This window comes from Cebidichthys violaceus, unplaced genomic scaffold (assembly GCF_023349555.1).
Source record: "Cebidichthys violaceus isolate CVI_PGR_0920_01 unplaced genomic scaffold, fCebVio1.0.p SCAF_32, whole genome shotgun sequence".
Taxonomy (NCBI): Eukaryota; Metazoa; Chordata; class Actinopteri; order Perciformes; family Stichaeidae; genus Cebidichthys; species Cebidichthys violaceus.
The window spans coordinates 1,880,995-1,896,694 of NW_027176506.1; the positions used below are offsets into that span (position 1 = coordinate 1,880,995).

General features: G+C 47.8%; 25 non-coding genes across 25 annotated transcripts; all 25 read right to left on the minus strand.

Annotated features, from left to right (window-relative positions):
- Positions 1-320: 320 nt before the first annotated feature.
- On the minus strand, positions 321-484 carry LOC137883152 (U1 spliceosomal RNA). The gene has a single exon (XR_011104545.1). It is a non-coding gene; the product is annotated as a U1 spliceosomal RNA (small nuclear RNA).
- Positions 485-1,157: 673 nt separating this feature from the next.
- LOC137883030 (U2 spliceosomal RNA) lies at positions 1,158-1,347 on the minus strand. Its single transcript, XR_011104442.1, has one exon. It is a non-coding gene; the product is annotated as a U2 spliceosomal RNA (small nuclear RNA).
- A 244-nt stretch (positions 1,348-1,591) lies between these two features.
- On the minus strand, positions 1,592-1,704 carry LOC137883142 (U5 spliceosomal RNA). Its single transcript, XR_011104536.1, has one exon. It is a non-coding gene; the product is annotated as a U5 spliceosomal RNA (small nuclear RNA).
- A 496-nt stretch (positions 1,705-2,200) lies between these two features.
- Positions 2,201-2,364, minus strand: LOC137882798 (U1 spliceosomal RNA). The gene has a single exon (XR_011104221.1). It is a non-coding gene; the product is annotated as a U1 spliceosomal RNA (small nuclear RNA).
- A 673-nt stretch (positions 2,365-3,037) lies between these two features.
- LOC137882907 (U2 spliceosomal RNA) lies at positions 3,038-3,228 on the minus strand. Its single transcript, XR_011104325.1, has one exon. It is a non-coding gene; the product is annotated as a U2 spliceosomal RNA (small nuclear RNA).
- Positions 3,229-3,406: 178 nt separating this feature from the next.
- Positions 3,407-3,522, minus strand: LOC137883162 (U5 spliceosomal RNA). Its single transcript, XR_011104553.1, has one exon. It is a non-coding gene; the product is annotated as a U5 spliceosomal RNA (small nuclear RNA).
- Positions 3,523-4,017: 495 nt separating this feature from the next.
- LOC137882732 (U1 spliceosomal RNA) lies at positions 4,018-4,181 on the minus strand. Its single transcript, XR_011104157.1, has one exon. It is a non-coding gene; the product is annotated as a U1 spliceosomal RNA (small nuclear RNA).
- Positions 4,182-4,854: 673 nt separating this feature from the next.
- LOC137882918 (U2 spliceosomal RNA) lies at positions 4,855-5,045 on the minus strand. The gene has a single exon (XR_011104336.1). It is a non-coding gene; the product is annotated as a U2 spliceosomal RNA (small nuclear RNA).
- A 178-nt stretch (positions 5,046-5,223) lies between these two features.
- Positions 5,224-5,338, minus strand: LOC137882597 (U5 spliceosomal RNA). Its single transcript, XR_011104029.1, has one exon. It is a non-coding gene; the product is annotated as a U5 spliceosomal RNA (small nuclear RNA).
- A 496-nt stretch (positions 5,339-5,834) lies between these two features.
- Positions 5,835-5,998, minus strand: LOC137882750 (U1 spliceosomal RNA). Its single transcript, XR_011104174.1, has one exon. It is a non-coding gene; the product is annotated as a U1 spliceosomal RNA (small nuclear RNA).
- Positions 5,999-6,671: 673 nt separating this feature from the next.
- LOC137882962 (U2 spliceosomal RNA) lies at positions 6,672-6,862 on the minus strand. The gene has a single exon (XR_011104377.1). It is a non-coding gene; the product is annotated as a U2 spliceosomal RNA (small nuclear RNA).
- Positions 6,863-7,041: 179 nt separating this feature from the next.
- LOC137882617 (U5 spliceosomal RNA) lies at positions 7,042-7,156 on the minus strand. The gene has a single exon (XR_011104048.1). It is a non-coding gene; the product is annotated as a U5 spliceosomal RNA (small nuclear RNA).
- A 497-nt stretch (positions 7,157-7,653) lies between these two features.
- On the minus strand, positions 7,654-7,817 carry LOC137882686 (U1 spliceosomal RNA). The gene has a single exon (XR_011104112.1). It is a non-coding gene; the product is annotated as a U1 spliceosomal RNA (small nuclear RNA).
- Positions 7,818-8,490: 673 nt separating this feature from the next.
- LOC137882919 (U2 spliceosomal RNA) lies at positions 8,491-8,681 on the minus strand. The gene has a single exon (XR_011104337.1). It is a non-coding gene; the product is annotated as a U2 spliceosomal RNA (small nuclear RNA).
- Positions 8,682-8,860: 179 nt separating this feature from the next.
- LOC137882533 (U5 spliceosomal RNA) lies at positions 8,861-8,975 on the minus strand. Its single transcript, XR_011103969.1, has one exon. It is a non-coding gene; the product is annotated as a U5 spliceosomal RNA (small nuclear RNA).
- Positions 8,976-9,471: 496 nt separating this feature from the next.
- LOC137882819 (U1 spliceosomal RNA) lies at positions 9,472-9,635 on the minus strand. Its single transcript, XR_011104242.1, has one exon. It is a non-coding gene; the product is annotated as a U1 spliceosomal RNA (small nuclear RNA).
- A 673-nt stretch (positions 9,636-10,308) lies between these two features.
- On the minus strand, positions 10,309-10,499 carry LOC137882920 (U2 spliceosomal RNA). Its single transcript, XR_011104338.1, has one exon. It is a non-coding gene; the product is annotated as a U2 spliceosomal RNA (small nuclear RNA).
- Positions 10,500-10,678: 179 nt separating this feature from the next.
- LOC137882534 (U5 spliceosomal RNA) lies at positions 10,679-10,793 on the minus strand. Its single transcript, XR_011103970.1, has one exon. It is a non-coding gene; the product is annotated as a U5 spliceosomal RNA (small nuclear RNA).
- Positions 10,794-11,288: 495 nt separating this feature from the next.
- On the minus strand, positions 11,289-11,452 carry LOC137882770 (U1 spliceosomal RNA). Its single transcript, XR_011104194.1, has one exon. It is a non-coding gene; the product is annotated as a U1 spliceosomal RNA (small nuclear RNA).
- A 673-nt stretch (positions 11,453-12,125) lies between these two features.
- LOC137882921 (U2 spliceosomal RNA) lies at positions 12,126-12,316 on the minus strand. The gene has a single exon (XR_011104339.1). It is a non-coding gene; the product is annotated as a U2 spliceosomal RNA (small nuclear RNA).
- A 178-nt stretch (positions 12,317-12,494) lies between these two features.
- Positions 12,495-12,609, minus strand: LOC137882574 (U5 spliceosomal RNA). Its single transcript, XR_011104007.1, has one exon. It is a non-coding gene; the product is annotated as a U5 spliceosomal RNA (small nuclear RNA).
- Positions 12,610-13,105: 496 nt separating this feature from the next.
- On the minus strand, positions 13,106-13,269 carry LOC137882748 (U1 spliceosomal RNA). Its single transcript, XR_011104172.1, has one exon. It is a non-coding gene; the product is annotated as a U1 spliceosomal RNA (small nuclear RNA).
- A 673-nt stretch (positions 13,270-13,942) lies between these two features.
- On the minus strand, positions 13,943-14,133 carry LOC137882897 (U2 spliceosomal RNA). The gene has a single exon (XR_011104316.1). It is a non-coding gene; the product is annotated as a U2 spliceosomal RNA (small nuclear RNA).
- A 179-nt stretch (positions 14,134-14,312) lies between these two features.
- LOC137882618 (U5 spliceosomal RNA) lies at positions 14,313-14,427 on the minus strand. Its single transcript, XR_011104049.1, has one exon. It is a non-coding gene; the product is annotated as a U5 spliceosomal RNA (small nuclear RNA).
- Positions 14,428-14,924: 497 nt separating this feature from the next.
- LOC137882724 (U1 spliceosomal RNA) lies at positions 14,925-15,088 on the minus strand. Its single transcript, XR_011104149.1, has one exon. It is a non-coding gene; the product is annotated as a U1 spliceosomal RNA (small nuclear RNA).
- Positions 15,089-15,700: the final 612 nt, after the last annotated feature.

Below are 15,700 nucleotides of genomic sequence, written 5' to 3' on the forward strand. Positions count from 1 at the left end.
CTCGCTGTGTTATTTTTTCTTCATTTCAATGTTGATTCAGAGCTGGAAATTTCCCCCAGCAGTCAGGGCTGATGTATACAGTGATTTGAGGCTGGCAGCACAGTCCTGGTGCAGTTCTTTCAATGGGGCATAGCAGTGGCTGCTGCTTGGCACACCTGTCCAAGCCCTCCATGGTCAAGCACCATGGTCTAGTTAAGGACATCTTTCTTCCTTTTCACAAACGCCCAGGACTCGGCTACAGGAATCGGCAAGCCGAATAGCAGCATGTTGAGGTCCATGTCCGTCGACCAACCGGGTGATATTTTTTTCAACTTAAAAATCAGGGGAGAGCGCGAACGCAGTCCCCCACTACCAGAAATTATGCAGTCGAGATTCCCACATTTGGGGAATTCGCAGTGGTCAGCACAACCGGAGTGCAATGGTTGAGCCTCGCCCTGGGTGAACCACCTTCTTGATCATGGTATCTTCCCTGCCAGGTAAGTATGAGTTGGAAGACACAGAGACAGGGGTGGCATTCCCAGACACACTACTCTGGATGACGGTTCCCAGATGGCATAATCCCAGAGTCAGCATTAGCTTCCCTTGGCAAGCTGTTTCTGCTTCTGAGAAAGCAAACACAGCCCAGCAACCAAACGAAAATCTAAGCATGCTAACAATGGAAGGATCTTCGGAACACATTTCTCCCACAAAGAAGGGAAAATATCGGTGAGGAGAACACGCAATCATTTTAGGCCCATCCAAAAAGCCACACCCACTTCTCTCGGCAAACCCGGGCAATTTGCATTACTCAACACACAGCTTCACAGCATACAACAGACACTGCTGCACAGCTACGCTTGCACTTTTCTGGACAATCTGCAAACGAAATAGAGCCTACAAAATGACATCACCCACAATCTGACTCGGAGGACGGAAATTAGCATTCAGAGCTGGAAATTTCCCCAAGCAGTCAGGGCTGATGTATACAGTGATTTGAGGCTGGGAGCACAGTGTTGTTCCACAAAGGGCCTCGGTAAGGAGTAAACAGGGCCTTTGTTTGCCACAAGTCCCGGCCTTGAAGACAGACAACGACGGTGACTCGCGTCGTTCATTTCAGAGTCAAATCAATCAACAGACTGATCCATTTAGATTGGTGTTTGGTTGTCAACGAGGCATTTAAAGAGTGCACCGTTCCCGGCAATGCTGCAATACCGGGTCAATGCGTGGAGTGAACGGAGCAAGCCCTTTTTCATCCCCCAATGCTAAAAATCTGCTTAATACATTATCCTCATATAGAGGACATATCAGATATTAAACTGATAAGAACAGATACTACACTTGATCTTAGCCAAAAGGCCGAGAAGCGATGAGCCACAACTGTTTGCTTCCTGCGGCAACTTCCTGACACATTTCTCCTTTGTCGTGGTGCAGTTCATTCAATGGGTCATGGCAGAGAAACCAAAGTAAGTACAGCACTCCCATGTCGTGGTGCAGTTCATTCAATGGGTCATGGCAGTGGCTGCTGCTTTGCACACCCGTCCAAACCCTCCATAGTCAAGCACCTTGGTCTAGTTAAGGACAGCTGTCTTTCTTTTCACAAGTGTACAAGGCTCAGCCAAATAGCAAAGCCTGCCAAAAATAGGTTTAACTCATTGGTGCTCCTCTCCACGGAAGTCTTTAGTAAAAGGCGAAAGACTTGTGCGCTATGAAGAGAAACCAAAGTAAGTACAGCACTCTTGTCGAGAGCAGCTGAAGACCCTAGTCGTCCCAGTCAAAACGCTCATGGTAAGCCTGAGTTGACGTGCCCTGTTCCAAATCCAAAGCCACACCCCTGCCCACATCTTAAAGAGGGCAATATTCTCCAATGTACTATTTCCTTCCCTCCAATCAAAAGCACAAATCTCGCTGTGTTATTTTTTCTTCATTTCACTGTTGATTCAGAGCTGGAAATTTCCCCCAGCAGTCAGGGCTGATGTATACAGTGATTTGAGGCTGGCAGCACAGTCCTGGTGCAGTTCTTTCAATGGGGCATAGCAGTGGCTGCTGCTTGGCACACCTGTCCAAGCCCTCCATGGTCAAGCACCATGGTCTAGTTAAGGACATCTTTCTTCCTTTTCACAAACGCCCAGGACTCGGCTACAGGAATCGGCAAGCCGAATAGCAGCATGTTGAGGTCCATGTCCGTCGACCAACCGGGTGATATTTTTTTCAACTTAAAAATCAGTGGAGAGCGCGAACGCAGTCCCCCACTACCAGAAATTATGCAGTAGAGATTCCCACATTTGGGGAATTCGCAGTGGTCAGCACAACCGGAGTGCAATGGTTGAGCCTCGCCCTGGGTGAACCACCTTCTTGATCATGGTATCTTCCCTGCCAGGTAAGTATGAGTTGGAAGACACAGAGACAGGGGTGGCATTCCCAGACACAGTACTCTGGATGACGGTTCCCAGATGGCATAATCCCAGAGTCAGCATTAGCTTCCCTTGGCAAGCTGTTTCTGCTTCTGAGAAAGCAAACACAGCCCAGCAACCAAACGAAAATCTAAGCATGCTAACAATGGAAGGATCTTCGGAACACATTTCTCCCACAAAGAAGGGAAAATATCGGTGAGGAGAACACGCAATCATTTTAGGCCCATCCAAAAAGCCACACCCACTTCTCTCGGCAAACCCGGGCAATTTGCATTACTCAACACACAGCTTCACAGCATACAACAGACACTGCTGCACAGCTACGCTTGCACTTTTCTGGACAATCTGCAAACGAAATAGAGCCTACAAAATGACATCACCCACAATCTGACTCGGAGGACGGAAATTAGCATTCAGAGCTGGAAATTTCCCCAAGCAGTCAGGGCTGATGTATACAGTGATTTGAGGCTGGGAGCACAGTGTTGTTCCACAAAGGGCCTCGGTAAGGAGTAAACAGGGCTTTTGTTTGCCACAAGTCCCGGCCTTGAAGACAGACAGCGACTGTGACTCGCGTCGTTCATTTCAGAGTCAAACCAATCAACAGACTGATCCATTTAGATTGGTGTTTGGTTGTCCACAAGGCATTTAAAGAGTGCACCGTTCCCGGCAATGCTGCAATACCGGGTCAATGCGTGGAGTGAACGGAGCAAGCCCCTTTTTCATCTCCCAATGCTAAAAATCTGCTTAATACATTATCCTCATATAGAGGACACATCAGATATTAAACTGATAAGAACAGATACTACACTTGATCTTAGCCAAAAGGCCGAGAAGCGATGAGCCCCAACTGTTTGCTTCCTGAGGCAACCTCCTAACACATTTCTCAATTGTCGTGGTGCAGTTCATTCAATGGGTCATGGCAGTGGCTGCTGCTTTGCACACCCGTCCAAACCCTCCATAGTCAAGCACCTTGGTCTAGTTAAGGACAGCTGTCTTTCTTTTCACAAGTGTACAAGTCTCAGCCAAACGGCAAAGCCTGCCAAAAATAGGTTTAACTCATTGGTGTTCCTCTCCACGGAAGTCTTTAGTAAAAGGCGAAAGACTTGTGCGTTACGAAGAGAAACCAAAGTAAGTACAGCACTCTTGTCGAGAGCAGCTGAAGACCCTAGTCGTCCCAGTCAAAACGCTCATGGCAAGCCTGAGTTGACGTGCCCTGTTCCAAATCCAAAGCCACACCCCTGCCCACATCTTAAAGAGGGCAATATTCTCCAATGTACTATTTCCTTCCCTCCAATCAAAAGCACAAATCTCGCTGTGTTATTTTTTCTTCATTTCACTGTTGATTCAGAGCTGGAAATTTCTCCCAGCAGTCAGGGCTGATGTATACAGTGATTTGAGGCTGGGAGCACAGTCCTGGTGCAGTTCTTTCAATGGGGCATAGCAGTGGCTGCTGCTTGGCACACCTGTCCAAGCCCTCCATGGTCAAGCACCATGGTCTAGTTAAGGACATCTTTCTTCCTTTTCACAAACGCCCAGGACTCGCTACAGGTATCGGCAAGCCGAATAGCAGCATGTTGAGGTCCATGTCCGTCTACCAACCGGGTGATATTTTTTTCAACTTAAAAATCAGGGGAGAGCGCGAACGCAGTCCCCCACTACCAGAAATTATGCAGTCGAGATTCCCACATTTGGGGAATTCGCAGTGGTCAGTGCAACCGGAGTGCAATGGTTGAAGCTCGCCCTGGGTGAACCACCTTCTTGATCATGGTATCTTCCCTGCCAGGTAAGTATGAGCTAGAAGACACAAAGACAGGGGTGGCATTCCCAGACACAGTACTCTGGATGACGGTTCCCAGATGGCATAATCCCAGAGTCAGCATTAGCTTCCCTTGGCAAGCTGTTTCTGCTTCTGAGAAAGCAAACACAGCCCAGCAACCAAACGAAAATCTAAGCATGCTAACAATGGAAGGATCTTCGGAACACATTTCTCCCACAAAGAAGGGAAAATATCGGTGAGGAGAACACGCAATCATTTTAGGCCCATCCAAAAAGCCACACCCACTTCTCTCGGCAAACCCGGGCAATTTGCATTACTCAATACACAGCTTCACAGCATACAACAGACACTGCTGCACAGCTACGCTTGCACTTTTCTGGACAATCTGCAAACGAAATAGAGCCTACAAAATGACATCACCCACAATCTGACTCGGAGGACTGAAATTAGCATTCAGAGCTGGAAATTTCCCCAAGCAGTCAGGGCTGATGTATACAGTGATTTGAGGCTGGGAGCACAGTGTTGTTCCACAAAGGGCCTCGGTAAGGAGTAAACAGGGCCTTTGTTTGCCACAAGTCCCGGCCTTGAAGACAGACAGTGACTGTGACTCGCGTCGTTCATTTCAGAGTCAAATCAATCAACAGACTGATCCATTTAGATTGGTGTTTGGTTGTCCACAAGGCATTTAAAGAGTGCACCGTTCCCGGCAATGCTGCAATACCGGGTCAATGCGTGGAGTGAACGGAGCAAGCCCTTTTTTCATCTCCCAATGCTAAAAATCTGCTTAATACATTATCCTCATATAGAGGACATATCAGATATTAAACTGATAAGAACAGATACTACACTTGATCTTAGCCAAAAGGCCGAGAAGCGATGAGCCCCAACTGTTTGCTTCCTGAGGCAACCTCCTAACACATTTCTCCCTTGTCGTGGTGCAGTTCATTCAATGGGTCATGGCAGTGACTGCTGCTTTGCACACCCGTTCAAACCCTCCATAGTCAAGCACCTTGGTCTAGTTAAGGACAGCTGTCTTTCTTTTCACAAGTGTACAAGGCTCAGCCAAACGGCAAAGCCTGCCAAAATAAGTTTAACTCATTGGTGTTCCTCTCCACGGAAGTCTTTAGTAAAAGGCGAAAGACTTGTGCGTTATGAAGAGAAACTAAAGCAAGTACAGCACTCTTGTCGAGAGCAGCTGAAGACCCTAGTCGTCCCAGTCAAAACGCTCATGGTAAGCCTGAGTTGACGTGCCCTGTTCCAAATCCAAAGCCACACCCCTGCCCACATCTTAAAGAGGGCAATATTCTCCAATATACTATTTCCTTCCCTCCATTCAAAAGCACAAATCTCGCTGTGTTATTTTTTCTTCATTTCACTGTTGATTCAGAGCTGGAAATTTCCCCCAGCAGTCAGGGCTGATGTATACAGTGATTTGAGGCTGGCAGCACAGTCCTGGTGCAGTTCTTTCAATGGTGCATAGCAGTGGCTGCTGCTTGGCACACCTGTCCAAGCCCTCCATGGTCAAGCACCATGGTCTAGTTAAGGACATCTTTCTTCCTTTTCACAAACGCCCAGGACTCGGCTACAGGAATCGGCAAGCGGAATAGCAGCATGTTGAGGTCCATGTCCGTCTACCAACCGGGTGATATTTTTTTCAACTTAAAAATCAGGGGAGAGCGCGAACGCAGTCCCCCACTACCAGAAATTATGCAGCCGAGATTCCCACATTTGGGGAATTCGCAGTGGTCAGCACAACCGGAGTGCAATGGTTGAGCCTCGCCCTGCGTGAACCACCTTCTTGATCATGGTATCTTCCCTGCCAGGTAAGTATAAGTTGGAAGACACAGAGACAGGGGTGGCATTCCCAGACACAGTACTCTGGATGACGGTTCCCAGATGGCATAATCCCAGAGTCAGCATTAGCTTCCCTTGGCAAGCTGTTTCTGCTTCTGAGAAAGCAAACACAGCCCAGCAACCAAACGAAAATCTAAGCATGCTAACAATGGAAGGATCTTCGGAACACATTTCTCCCACAAAGAAGGGAAAATATCGGTGAGGAGAACACGCAATCATTTTAGGCCCATCCAAAAAGCCACACCCACTTCTCTCGGCAAACCCGGGCAATTTGCATTACTCAACACACAGCTTCACAGCATACAACAGACACTGCTGCACAGCTACGCTTGCACTTTTCTGGACAATCTGCAAACGAAATAGAGCCTACAAAATGACATCACCCACAATCTGACTCGGAGGACGGAAATTAGCATTCAGAGCTGGAAATTTCCCCAAGCAGTCAGGGCTGATGTATACAGTGATTTGAGGCTGGGAGCACAGTGTTGTTCCACAAAGGGCCTCGGTAAGGAGTAAACAGGGCCTTTGTTTGCCACAAGTCCCGGCCTTGAAGACAGACAGTGACTGTGACTCGCGTCGTTCATTTCAGAGTCAAATCAATCAACAGACTGATCCATTTAGATTGGTGTTTGGTTGTCCACAAGGCATTTAAAGAGTGCACCGTTCCCGGCAACGCTGCAATACCGGGTCAATGCGTGGAGTGAACGGAGCAAGCCCCTTTTTCATCTCCCAATGCTAAAAATCTGCTTAATACATTATCCTCATATAGAGGACATATCAGATATTAGACTGATAAGAACAGATACTACACTTGATCTTAGCCAAAAGGCCGAGAAGCGATGAGCCCCAACTGTTTGCTTCCTGAGGCAACCTCCTGACACATTTCTCCCTTGTCGTGGTACAGTTCATTCAATGGGTCATGGCAGTGGCTGCTGCTTTGCACACCCGTCCAAACCCTCCATAGTCAAGCACCTCGGTCTAGTTAAGGACAGCTGTCTTTCTTTTCACAAGTGTACAAGGCTCAGCCGAACGGCAAAGTCTGCCAAAAATAGGTTTAACTCATTGGTGTTCCTCTCCACGGAAGTCTTTAGTAAAAGGCGAAAGAGTTGTGCGTCATGAAGAGAAACCAAAGTAAGTACAGCACTCTTGTCGAGAGCAGCTGAAGACCCTAGTCGTCCCAGTCAAAACGCTCATGGTAAGCCTGAGTTGACGTGCCCTGTTCCAAATCCAAAGCCACACCCCTGCCCACATCTTAAAGAGGGCAATATTCTCCAATGTACTATTTCCTTCCCTCCATTCAAAAGCACAAATCTCGCTGTGTTATTTTTTCTTCATTTCACTGTTGATTCAGAGCTGGAAATTTCCCCCAGCAGTCAGGGCTGATGTATACAGTGATTTGAGGCTGGGAGCACAGTCCTGGTGCAGTTATTTCAATGGGGCATCGCAGTGGCTGCTGCTTGGCACACCTGTCCAAGCCCTCCATGGTCAAGCACCATGGTCTAGTTAAGGACATCTTTCTTCCTTTTCACAAACGCCCAGGACTCGGCTACAGGAATCGGCAAGCGGAATAGCAGCATGTTGAGGTCCATGTCCGTCTACCAACCGGGTGATATTTTTTTCAACTTAAAAAATCAGGGGAGAGCGCGAACGCAGTCCCCCACTACCAGAAATTATGCAGTCGAGATTCCCACATTTGGGGAATTCGCAGTGGTCAGTGCAACCGGAGTGCAATGGTTGAGCCTCGCCCTGGGTGAACCACCTTCTTGATCATGGTATCTTCCCTGCCAGGTAAGTATGAGCTAGAAGACACAAAGACAGGGGTGGCATTCCCAGACACAGTACTCTGGATGACGGTTCCCAGATGGCATAATCCCAGAGTCAGCATTAGCTTCCCTTGGCAAGCTGTTTCTGCTTCTGAGAAAGCAAACACAGCCCAGCAACCAAACGAAAATCTAAGCATGCTAACAATGGAAGGATCTTCAGAACACATTTCTCCCACAAAGAAGGGAAAATATCGGTGAGGAGAACACGCAATCATTTTAGGCCCATCCAAAAAGCCACACCCACTTCTCTCGGCAAACCCGGGCAATTTGCATTACTCAACACACAGCTTCACAGCATACAACAGACACTGCTGCACAGCTACGCTTGCACTTTTCTGGACAATCTGCAAACGAAATAGAGCCTACAAAATGACATCACCCACAATCTGACTCGGAGGACGGAAATTAGCATTCAGAGCTGGAAATTTCCCCAAGCAGTCAGGGCTGATGTATACAGTGATTTGAGGCTGGGAGCACAGTGTTGTTCCACAAAGGGCCTCGGTAAGGAGTAAACAGGGCCTTTGTTTGCCACAAGTCCCGGCCTTGAAGACAGACAGCGACTGTGACTCGCGTCGTTCATTTCAGAGTCAAATCAATCAACAGACTGATCCATTTAGATTGGTGTTCGGTTGTCCACAAGGCATTTAAAGAGTGCACCGTTCCCGGCAATGCTGCAATACCGGGTCAATGCGTGGAGTGAACGGAGCAAGCCCTTTTTTCATCTCCCAATGCTAAAAATCTGCTTAATACATTATCCTCATATAGAGGACATATCAGATATTAAACTGATAAGAACAGATACTACACTTGATCTTAGCCAAAAGGCCGAGAAGCGATGAGCCCCAACTGTTTGCTTCCTGAGGCAACCTCCTAACACATTTCTCCCTTGTCGTGGTGCAGTTCATTCAATGGGTCATGGCAGTGGCTGCTGCTTTGCACACCCGTCCAAACCCTCCATAGTCAAGCACCTCGGTCTAGTTAAGGACAGCTGTCTTTCTTTTCACAAGTGTACAAGGCTCAGCCAAACGGCAAAGCCTGCCAAAAATAGGTTTAACTCATTGGTGTTCCTCTCCACGGAAGTCTTTAGTAAAAGGCGAAAGACTTGTGCGTTACGAAGAGAAACCAAAGTAAGTACAGCACTCTTGTCGAGAGCAGCTGAAGACCCTAGTCGTCCCAGTCAAAACGCTCATGGCAAGCCTGAGTTGACGTGCCCTGTTCCAAATCCAAAGCCACACCCCTGCCCACATCTTAAAGAGGGCAATATTCTCCAATGTACTATTTCCTTCCCTCCAATCAAAAGCACAAATCTCGCTGTGTTATTTTTTCTTCATTTCACTGTTGATTCAGAGCTGGAAATTTCTCCCAGCAGTCAGGGCTGATGTATACAGTGATTTGAGGCTGGGAGCACAGTCCTGGTGCAGTTCTTTCAATGGGGCATAGCAGTGGCTGCTGCTTGGCACACCTGTCCAAGCCCTCCATGGTCAAGCACCATGGTCTAGTTAAGGACATCTTTCTTCCTTTTCACAAACGCCCAGGACTCGGCTACAGGAATCCACAAGCAGAATAGCAGCATGTTGAGGTCCATGTCCGTCTACCAACCGTGTGATATTTTTTTCAACTTAAAAATCAGGGGAGAGCGCGAATGCAGTCCCCAACTACCAGAAATTATGCAGTCAAGATTCCCACATTTGGGGAATTCGCAATGGTCAGCACAACCGGAGTGCAATCGTTGAGCCTCGCCCTGGGTGAACCACCTTCTTGATCATGGTATCTTCCCTGCCAGGTAAGTATGAGCTAGAAGACACAAAGACAGGGGTGGCATTCCCAGACACAGTACTCTGGATGACGGTTCCCAGATGGCATAATCCCAGAGTCAGCATTAGCTTCCCTTGGCAAGCTGTTTCTGCTTCTGAGAAAGCAAACACAGCCCAGCAACCAAACGAAAATCTAAGCATGCTAACAATGGAAGGATCTTCGGAACACATTTCTCCCACAAAGAAGGGAAAATATCGGTGAGGAGAACACGCAATCATTTTAGGCCCATCCAAAAAGCCACACCCACTTCTCTCGGCAAACCCGGGCAATTTGCATTACTCAACACACAGCTTCACAGCATACAACAGACACTGCTGCACAGCTACGCTTGCACTTTTCTGGACAATCTGCAAACGAAATAGAGCCTACAAAATGACATCACCCACAATCTGACTCGGAGGACGGAAATTAGCATTCAGAGCTGGAAATTTCCCCAAGCAGTCAGGGCTGATGTATACAGTGATTTGAGGCTGGGAGCACAGTGTTGTTCCACAAAGGGCCTCGGTAAGGAGTAAACAGGGCCTTTGTTTGCCACAAGTCCCGGCCTTGAAGACAGACAGCGACTGTGACTCGCGTCGTTCATTTCAGAGTCAAATCAATCAACAGACTGATCCATTTAGATTGGTGTTTGGTTGTCCACAAGGCATTTAAAGAGTGCACCGTTCCCGGCAATGCTGCAATACCGGGTCAATGCGTGGAGTGAACGGAGCAAGCCCTTTTTTCATCTCCCAATGCTAAAAATCTGCTTAATACATTATCCTCATATAGAGGACATATCAGATATTAAACTGATAAGAACAGATACTACACTTGATCTTAGCCAAAAGGCCGAGAAGCGATGAGCCCCAACTGTTTGCTTCCTGAGGCAACCTCCTAACACATTTCTCCCTTGTCGTGGTGCAGTTCATTCAATGGGTCATGGCAGTGGCTGCTGCTTTGCACACCCGTCCAAACCCTCCATAGTCAAGCACCTTGGTCTAGTTAAGGACAGCTGTCTTTCTTTTCACAAGTGTACAAGGCTCAGCCAAACGGCAAAGCCTGCCAAAAATAGGTTTAACTCATTGGTGTTCCTCTCCACGGAAGTCTTTAGTAAAAGGCGAAAGACTTGTGCGTTACGAAGAGAAACCAAAGTAAGTACAGCACTCTTGTCGAGAGCAGCTGAAGACCCTAGTCGTCCCAGTCAAAACGCTCATGGCAAGCCTGAGTTGACGTGCCCTGTTCCAAATCCAAAGCCACACCCCTGCCCACATCTTAAAGAGGGCAATATTCTCCAATGTACTATTTCCTTCCCTCCAATCAAAAGCACAAATCTCGCTGTGTTATTTTTTCTTCATTTCACTGTTGATTCAGAGCTGGAAATTTCTCCCAGCAGTCAGGGCTGATGTATACAGTGATTTGAGGCTGGGAGCACAGTCCTGGTGCAGTTCTTTCAATGGGGCATAGCAGTGGCTGCTGCTTGGCACACCTGTCCAAGCCCTCCATGGTCAAGCACCATGGTCTAGTTAAGGACATCTTTCTTCCTTTTCACAAACGCCCAGGACTCGCTACAGGTATCGGCAAGCCGAATAGCAGCATGTTGAGGTCCATGTCCGTCTACCAACCGGGTGATATTTTTTTCAACTTAAAAATCAGGGGAGAGCGCGAACGCAGTCCCCCACTACCAGAAATTATGCAGTCGAGAGTCCCACATTTGGGGAATTCGCAGTGGTCAGTGCAACCGGAGTGCAATGGTTGAAGCTCGCCCTGGGTGAACCACCTTCTTGATCATGGTATCTTCCCTGCCAGGTAAGTATGAGCTAGAAGACACAAAGACAGGGGTGGCATTCCCAGACACAGTACTCTGGATGACGGTTCCCAGATGGCATAATCCCAGAGTCAGCATTAGCTTCCCTTGGCAAGCTGTTTCTGCTTCTGAGAAAGCAAACACAGCCCAGCAACCAAACGAAAATCTAAGCATGCTAACAATGGAAGGATCTTCGGAACACATTTCTCCCACAAAGAAGGGAAAATATCGGTGAGGAGAACACGCAATCATTTTAGGCCCATCCAAAAAGCCACACCCACTTCTCTCGGCAAACCCGGGCAATTTGCATTACTCAATACACAGCTTCACAGCATACAACAGACACTGCTGCACAGCTACGCTTGCACTTTTCTGGACAATCTGCAAACGAAATAGAGCCTACAAAATGACATCACCCACAATCTGACTCGGAGGACTGAAATTAGCATTCAGAGCTGGAAATTTCCCCAAGCAGTCAGGGCTGATGTATACAGTGATTTGAGGCTGGGAGCACAGTGTTGTTCCACAAAGGCCCTCGGTAAGGAGTAAACAGGGCCTTTGTTTGCCACAAGTCCCGGCCTTGAAGACAGACAGTGACTGTGACTCGCGTCGTTCATTTCAGAGTCAAATCAATCAACAGACTGATCCATTTAGATTGGTGTTTGGTTGTCCACAAGGCATTTAAAGAGTGCACCGTTCCCGGCAATGCTGCAATACCGGGTCAATGCGTGGAGTGAACGGAGCAAGCCCTTTTTTCATCTCCCAATGCTAAAAATCTGCTTAATACATTATCCTCATATAGAGGACATATCAGATATTAAACTGATAAGAACAGATACTACACTTGATCTTAGCCAAAAGGCCGAGAAGCGATGAGCCCCAACTGTTTGCTTCCTGAGGCAACCTCCTAACACATTTCTCCCTTGTCGTGGTGCAGTTCATTCAATGGGTCATGGCAGTGACTGCTGCTTTGCACACCCGTTCAAACCCTCCATAGTCAAGCACCTTGGTCTAGTTAAGGACAGCTGTCTTTCTTTTCACAAGTGTACAAGGCTCAGCCAAACAGCAAAGCCTGCCAAAATAAGTTTAACTCATTGGTGTTCCTCTCCACGGAAGTCTTTAGTAAAAGGCGAAAGACTTGTGCGTTATGAAGAGAAACCAAAGCAAGTACAGCACTCTTGTCGAGAGCAGCTGAAGACCCTAGTCGTCCCAGTCAAAACGCTCATGGTAAGCCTGAGTTGACGTGCCCTGTTCCAAATCCAAAGCCACACCCCTGCCCACATCTTAAAGAGGGCAATATTCTCCAATATACTATTTCCTTCCCTCCATTCAAAAGCACAAATCTCGCTGTGTTATTTTTTCTTCATTTCACTGTTGATTCAGAGCTGGAAATTTCCCCCAGCAGTCAGGGCTGATGTATACAGTGATTTGAGGCTGGCAGCACAGTCCTGGTGCAGTTCTTTCAATGGTGCATAGCAGTGGCTGCTGCTTGGCACACCTGTCCAAGCCCTCCATGGTCAAGCACCATGGTCTAGTTAAGGACATCTTTCTTCCTTTTCACAAACGCCCAGGACTCGGCTACAGGAATCGGCAAGCGGAATAGCAGCATGTTGAGGTCCATGTCCGTCTACCAACCGGGTGATATTTTTTTCAACTTAAAAATCAGGGGAGAGCGCGAACGCAGTCCCCCACTACCAGAAATTATGCAGCCGAGATTCCCACATTTGGGGAATTCGCAGTGGTCAGCACAACCGGAGTGCAATGGTTGAGCCTCACCCTGCGTGAACCACCTTCTTGATCATGGTATCTTCCCTGCCAGGTAAGTATAAGTTGGAAGACACAGAGACAGGGGTGGCATTCCCAGACACAGTACTCTGGATGACGGTTCCCAGATGGCATAATCCCAGAGTCAGCATTAGCTTCCCTTGGCAAGCTGTTTCTGCTTCTGAGAAAGCAAACACAGCCCAGCAACCAAACGAAAATCTAAGCATGCTAACAATGGAAGGATCTTCGGAACACATTTCTCCCACAAAGAAGGGAAAATATCGGTGAGGAGAACACGCAATCATTTTAGGCCCATCCAAAAAGCCACACCCACTTCTCTCGGCAAACCCGGGCAATTTGCATTACTCAACACACAGCTTCACAGCATACAACAGACACTGCTGCACAGCTACGCTTGCACTTTTCTGGACAATCTGCAAACGAAATAGAGCCTACAAAATGACATCACCCACAATCTGACTCGGAGGACGGAAATTAGCATTCAGAGCTGGAAATTTCCCCAAGCAGTCAGGGCTGATGTATACAGTGATTTGAGGCTGGAAGCACAGTGTTGTTCCACAAAGGGCCTCGGTAAGGAGTAAACAGGGCCTTTGTTTGCCACAAGTCCCGGCCTTGAAGACAGACAGTGACTGTGACTCGCGTCGTTCATTTCAGAGTCAAATCAATCAACAGACTGATCCATTTAGATTGGTGTTTGGTTGTCCACAAGGCATTTAAAGAGTGCACCGTTCCCGGCAATGCTGCAATACCGGGTCAATGCGTGGAGTGAACGGAGCAAGCCCCTTTTTCATCTCCCAATGCTAAAAATCTGCTTAATACATTATCCTCATATAGAGGACATATCAGATATTAGACTGATAAGAACAGATACTACACTTGATCTTAGCCAAAAGGCCGAGAAGCGATGAGCCCCAACTGTTTGCTTCCTGAGGCAACCTCCTGACACATTTCTCCCTTGTCGTGGTGCAGTTCATTCAATGGGTCATGGCAGTGGCTGCTGCTTTGCACACCCGTCCAAACCCTCCATAGTCAAGCACCTCGGTCTAGTTAAGGACAGCTGTCTTTCTTTTCACAAGTGTACAAGGCTCAGCCGAACGGCAAAGTCTGCCAAAAATAGGTTTAACTCATTGGTGTTCCTCTCCACGGAAGTCTTTAGTAAAAGGCGAAAGAGTTGTGCGTCATGAAGAGAAACCAAAGTAAGTACAGCACTCTTGTCGAGAGCAGCTGAAGACCCTAGTCGTCCCAGTCAAAACGCTCATGGTAAGCCTGAGTTGACGTGCCCTGTTCCAAATCCAAAGCCACACCCCTGCCCACATCTTAAAGAGGGCAATATTCTCCAATGTACTATTTCCTTCCCTCCATTCAAAAGCACAAATCTCGCTGTGTTATTTTTTCTTCATTTCACTGTTGATTCAGAGCTGGAAATTTCCCCCAGCAGTCAGGGCTGATGTATACAGTGATTTGAGGCTGGGAGCACAGTCCTGGTGCAGTTATTTCAATGGGGCATCGCAGTGGCTGCTGCTTGGCACACCTGTCCAAGCCCTCCATGGTCAAGCACCATGGTCTAGTTAAGGACATCTTTCTTCCTTTTCACAAACGCCCAGGACTCGGCTACAGGAATCGGCAAGCGGAATAGCAGCATGTTGAGGTCCATGTCCGTCTACCAACCGGGTGATATTTTTTTCAACTTAAAAAATCAGGGGAGAGCGCGAACGCAGTCCCCCACTACCAGAAATTATGCAGTCGAGATTCCCATATTTGGGGAATTCGCAGTGGTCAGTGCAACCGGAGTGCAATGGTTGAGCCTCGCCCTGGGTGAACCACCTTCTTGATCATGGTATCTTCCCTGCCAGGTAAGTATGAGCTAGAAGACACAAAGACAGGGGTGGCATTCCCAGACACAGTACTCTGGATGACGGTTCCCAGATGGCATAATCCCAGAGTCAGCATTAGCTTCCCTTGGCAAGCTGTTTCTGCTTCTGAGAAAGCAAACACAGCCCAGCAACCAAACGAAAATCTAAGCATGCTAACAATGGAAGGATCTTCAGAACACATTTCTCCCACAAAGAAGGGAAAATATCGGTGAGGAGAACACGCAATCATTTTAGGCCCATCCAAAAAGCCACACCCACTTCTCTCGGCAAACCCGGGCAATTTGCATTACTCAACACACAGCTTCACAGCATACAACAGACACTGCTGCACAGCTACGCTTGCACTTTTCTGGACAATCTGCAAACGAAATAGAGCCTACAAAATGACATCACCCACAATCTGACTCGGAGGACGGAAATTAGCATTCAGAGCTGGAAATTTCCCCAAGCAGTCAGGGCTGATGTATACAGTGATTTGAGGCTGGGAGCACAGTGTTGTTCCACAAAGGGCCTCGGTAAGGAGTAAACAGGGCCTTTGTTTGCCACAAGTCCCGGCCTTGAAGACAGACAGCGACTGTGACTCGCGTCGTTCATTTCAG